The sequence below is a fragment of the Notothenia rossii genome (genome assembly GCF_949606895.1).
Source record: "Notothenia rossii genome assembly, contig: SUPER_8_unloc_1, whole genome shotgun sequence".
Lineage (NCBI taxonomy): Eukaryota > Metazoa > Chordata > Actinopteri > Perciformes > Nototheniidae > Notothenia > Notothenia rossii.
Window position 1 is genome coordinate 270,411 of NW_027640357.1, and position 5,491 is coordinate 275,901.

Genomic DNA, 5,491 nt, shown 5'->3' on the forward strand with positions numbered 1-5,491 from the left:
CACAAACACACATGCACAAGCCACACCCCTCTCTCTCTCTCTCTCTCTCTCTCTCTCTCTCTCTCTCTCTCTCTCTCTCTCTCTCTTAAAGGGACAGCGATCTCATCTCACTCTGCATGACCCTAATATAACATGTGTGCTCTGGAGAATCACAGAACGGACGATCGTCGTTATTATTATGCCGTTTAAACCAATTTACATTTTTTGTTAAATTCGGCATCGTGTAAGTTGCGACACTGCGTCCCCGCAGCGAGGCTCCCCCTAGACTACAGTCTACAGACTACAGTGTTTCCAAATCGATGCGATTTTCCCAACATGTGGAATTGAGAAATACAAATAATGATCCCAAAATGTCCAGGAAGAGAAAAATGTATGCAGATGGAAGGGTGTTTCAAGAAAGATGGGAAGGCGAATACATGTTTGTGCTTCAAGGAGAAAAACCGGTATGTCTTTTGAATACCGGTTTTGTGTTATGAGGCGGTGGCGGTTGTCAAAGAGTACAATCTACGTCGGCATTTTGAGACCAAACACGGAGCTACAAATTAGCCATCAAGCAAAACAACAAATTGCCCAAGAATTAAAAGGCAAACTGCGATCGCAGCAGAATGTGTTCGCGAAACCAAAAAAAATGCGGCAGTGAAAGCTAGCTTTGTTGTGGCTGAAGAAATCGCCCGCGCTTCAAAGTCTTTTTCAGAGGGAGCGTTTTTGAAGCAGTGCATGCTGAAGGTCTGTGAGCAGGTGTGTCCCGACCAGATACAGATTTTTAAAAATGTCAGTTTATCAACAAACACTATAGCGGACCAAGTTAAGGAACTAGCAGGAAACCTGGCAACACAGCTGGCCGAAGAGACACGCAGCTACATAGCTTTTTCATTAGCTGTTGATGAAAGCACAGACAACACGGATACAGCGCAGCTATCTATTTGTATTAGAGGCGTGAAGTCGGACCTCTCTGCCACTGAGGAGCTGTTGGATGTGGCTGCCATGCATGGGACCACAACGGGACGGGACATTTTTGATGCGGTGGAGAAGCCTGTCAGTAAAAAGGTATTGCCCTGGGAAAACTTGGTGGGATTAACTACAGACGGTGCACCTGCAATGTGTGGAAGAAAAGTGGGCTTGGTTGGACTAATGAAGGAGAAATATGCAAGAAAGTAACTGTCACACGCCTCTGATAACGTATCATTGCATTATCCATCAAGAAGCTTTGTGCGGGAAGGTGCTGGGGATGGATGATATAGTGACCACGGTCATGAAAACAGTGAACTTCATTCGGGCGCGTGGCCTGAATCATCGTCAGTTCCAGCTGTTCTTGCAGGAGATGGGCTCGGAGCACGGAGACGTGCCGTACCATACAGAAGTAAGGTGGCTGAGTAGGAGCAAAGTCCTCAAACGATTTTTTTGAGCTTAGGGAAGACATGGCTCTTTTCATGCAGAGTAAAGGAAAACCCTTGTCTGAACTGTCAGATCCAAACTGGCTGTGTGACTTTGCTATGTCGTGTGACATAACCGAGCATCTCGCCCAACTGAATCAGAAGCTGCAGGGACGCAAACAAGTCATCACGCAGATGTCCGTCACCATCAGGGCTTTCCAGCGTAAACTTGACCTATGGATGTGCCAAGTGAAACAGGACAATCTTGCCCACTTTCCTGTTTGTCAGAGCATCTCAGCCTCATGTCCCGGTACTTTCTCATGTGCTCAGTTAGCTACCAAACTGAGCCTGTTGATGAATGAGTTTGATCGGCGCTTCTCTGACTTCAGAGCACAGCACTCTGGATTTGCCATCTTTGCTAGTCCTTTCACCACCGACGTGTGCACTGCCCCCCAACACCTTCAGATGGAGTTAATAGAGCTTCAAAGCGATAGTGGCCTGAGAGCAAAGTTCCAGGATGCTACAATCCAGGACTTTTACCGTCTACTGCCCCCTGCTTTCATGCCAGAGCTTAGACTTCATGCTGCCTGTGTTCTGTCTATTTTTGGGAGCATCTATCTGTGGGAACAGATTTTTTCAATAATGAATCTAAAAAAAAACAAGCACAGATCACGCATCACTGACGACAACCTCCACGCTGTTCTACGGATTGCTACAGCACAGGACCTAAAACCAGACATTGACACACTGGCCACGGAAAAACGGTGTCAGACATCTGGTCAGAAAACACATTGGTAAGCATTTAATAAAATCTAATAAAATGCAATTCTACCAAGAAGAACAATAGTTAAACTATGTGCAATTTAATGATTGTGTTTGCATTTTTTTTTTTTTGTTGTTATTTACAGAACATGATCAATGGATGAGGATGGTGGAGAGGGGATCCACATGGTGTGTTCAAGGACAGGCAGCATCTCCTCATCAAAAACTAACCTAAAAACTTGACCAATATAGTTGTGGACTGAGACAACCCTTATTTTGTTATTTTGAGTTTATTACATATACTACTTTATATGTGTAGCAATGTATTTAGTGTTTGCAGGTTTTATGTGTTTATGCAGACAAATGTTTACTGTAATCAAACTATCTCTCATTAGTTGGATGTATGCCCCCTGCAAGGCTGTGTGCAGCCATTTGTTTTTGTAAAATGCTACATCTGTCACACATGCTCTTAGCAGCTCACAATTGTTGGTTTTACAGTTATTTGTTATTTCAAGTTTTGAACAAAGTTAATGTCATAACTTGTGTTTGATGTTATTTTTCTTTATTCACTTGGATAGTTTGATCGTTGATTGATGGAGTAATGTGGGTTTCATAACCTGACAAATTAAAAGGATTTATGTTATAATAACAGAGCAACAAGCAAACAGTTATTTAACATTAAGGAGTAGTTACATTGCATTTAGTTACATTGCATTGAGTTACATTTATAAGTTACATCTGGCCCTTTGAGGGCAACGATTATGCTGACGTGGCCCTTGGTGAAAATGAGTTTGACACCCCTGCTCTAAGCTCTTCATATTTATCTTTAAAACCTAAGACTCATCAAACATCTTAAAGAACTGAAACTAATAACTGAAGCAGGAAAAGCATTTAGAGTCTACAGTGAAGAATAGAGACATCAGCTGCTCACACACACAGCCTGGATAAACACTGGGGTTACAGTCCAATAGTCCAAAAATCAGCTCTTATCGTCTATTCCTATCGTCTATTCCTTGACCTCTGTGTGAAACGTCACGGGGTTAAGGAATAGTGGATAGGAGAATTCAAAAGGATTTAGGAGAATGTTGCATGGAGAATCCTGGGGTGCTTCTCAATGTCAAGGAAGGATCCTTCAGAGCCTCTATTTCAAGGATGCTACGTCATCGAATCCCGCCGAAGGACTGTTCCAATGTCCAGGATCCTTGGAATTCTACCGAGGACTGAGTCCTTCGTTGCAGGACATTTCGAGGCTGCTCATGTGTATCCTCGATGGTCTTAAATTACCCACAATTCTTTGCACACGGTCCAATTTCCAAAATCTTTGGCGGAAAATGGCTGAATCCAGGCAGTACACATTTAAATGAAAAACATGTTCAGTGGCGTAGTAAATGTGCACATGACTTGTGTTTAAAGTTTATAGTCCATTTGAGTTTTGCCCGTGTGAACGCAAACCGAACCTTCTGAAAAATGAAACAATGGAACAAACTGTGGTCTGGTGTGCACCAGAGAAGTGACTATTAGGGTTGAATGAGACCTCAGAGCGGTTTGCACCTATATAAATGATTAAAATGAACCTTGTTTTGACTTTGCCTCTTTTGTTGATATTCGTGGTTTATGCTACAATGTGCACCAATATGTGTAAAAAAGGTTTGCAGACATCAAGTATGATATATGAATACACATTTTATTATTGATTGGTGATGGTGATTTTATGATTTTCTTATGGCTGCTTGTCCTCCAGGACTTTTTCAAGGCTGCAAACAGAAGGAGAACGTTTTATGTTAGTTAGTGGTTCTGTCCTGGAGAGATGATCATTTCACAAAATACAGTTACTCAAGAACATCTTCGATCTTCGCAAATCAGTTATGAGTCTTCAAACAAATCGCGCTCAATAAGGCGGGGCCTCTCATATGAAGCACACCTGCAAACCTGCACACCTGTTCCATTCTTCGTTCTCCGAATGCTAGGAAGGATCTTCGACTAGCCTCTGAAGGACCTGACTCAGAAGGACATGTCCTACCAAGGAAGCGTCATCGACTTTGAGCTACGGCTCGACTGCAGTTCCACTATCCACGTATTTATGATGCGCCAGCGGACGTCATGAATGTGCGTCTGCTGTGGGGAAACGACAGTTTTCTATACAGCGGACTACAACATGGATGTTTAATAAGAACGAGGACTACTGTAAACTCTTCTAGAGACTCTGCACCGTGCTCTGATGCTGTTGTTTTATGCTTTATAAACGGGGAAGACAGAGAAACGTAAATTCTCCATGAACGAGGTTGTAATTGAAATAAAAAAGGAAAGTGAAACTTATGCTCGTCACCCTCTCTCCCCGGTCCACATTAATACAAATGATCCCAATACCTATGATTGTATGAAAATATCTTAAAATACAAATGTATTTATTATAAACGTTAGTCCTTAACATCTATCACTTCGTATATCACCATTCAAACACATTTTAAACGTTTAACAAACCACACACAGCTCAGTAAACACTGAAATTATGACTTTATTTGATCATTTCAGTAAAAACTAACGTTCATATTTCTCTTTTTGATTATTATAGTGTCTCTACTTTAAAGAGTCCTCTCCTGCTGATGTTCAGGTGTATATCAGTATGTAGTGTCTCTACTTTAAAGAGTCCTCTCCTGCTGATGTTCAGGTGTATATCAGTATGTAGTGTCTCTACTTTAAAGAGTCCTCTCCTGCTGATGTTCAGGTGTATATCAGTATGTAGTGTCTCTACTTTAAAGAGTCCTCTCCTGCTGATGTTCAGGTGTATATCAGTATGTAGAGTCTCTACTTTAAAGAGTCCTCTCCTGCTGATGTTCAGGTGTATATCAGTATGTAGTGTCTCCACTTTAAAGAGTCCTCTCCAAATGATGTTCAGGTGTGTATCAGTATGTAGTGTCTCTACTTTAAAGAGTCCTCTCCTGCTGATGTTCAGGTGTATATCAGTATGTAGTGTCTCTACTTTAAAGAGTCCTCTCCTGCTGATGTTCAGGTGTATATCAGTATGTAGAGTCTCTACTTTAAAGAGTCCTCTCCTGCTGATGTTCAGGTGTATATCAGTATGTAGTGTCTCCACTTTAAAGAGTCCTCTCCAAATGATGTTCAGGTGTGTATCAGTATGTAGTGTCTCTACTTTAAAGAGTCCTCTCCTGCTGATGTTCAGGTGTATATCAGTATGTAGTGTCTCTACTTTAAAGAGTCCTCTCCTGCTGATGTTCAGGTGTATATCAGTATGTAGTGTCTCCACTTTAAAGAGTCCTCTCCAAATGATGTTCAGGTGTGTATCAGTATGTAGTGTCTCTACTTTAAAGAGTCTTCTCCTGCTGATGTTCAGGTGT

At 41.8% G+C, this 5,491-nt stretch overlaps 1 long non-coding RNA gene across 1 annotated transcript; it reads left to right on the forward strand.

Annotated features, from left to right (window-relative positions):
- The first annotated feature begins 283 nt into the window (after positions 1-283).
- On the forward strand, positions 284-3,719 carry LOC307017504. The gene is made up of 2 exons (XR_013802203.1): positions 284-2,167; positions 2,282-3,719. It is a non-coding gene; the product is annotated as an uncharacterized lncRNA (long non-coding RNA).
- The last annotated feature ends 1,772 nt before the right edge of the window (positions 3,720-5,491 follow it).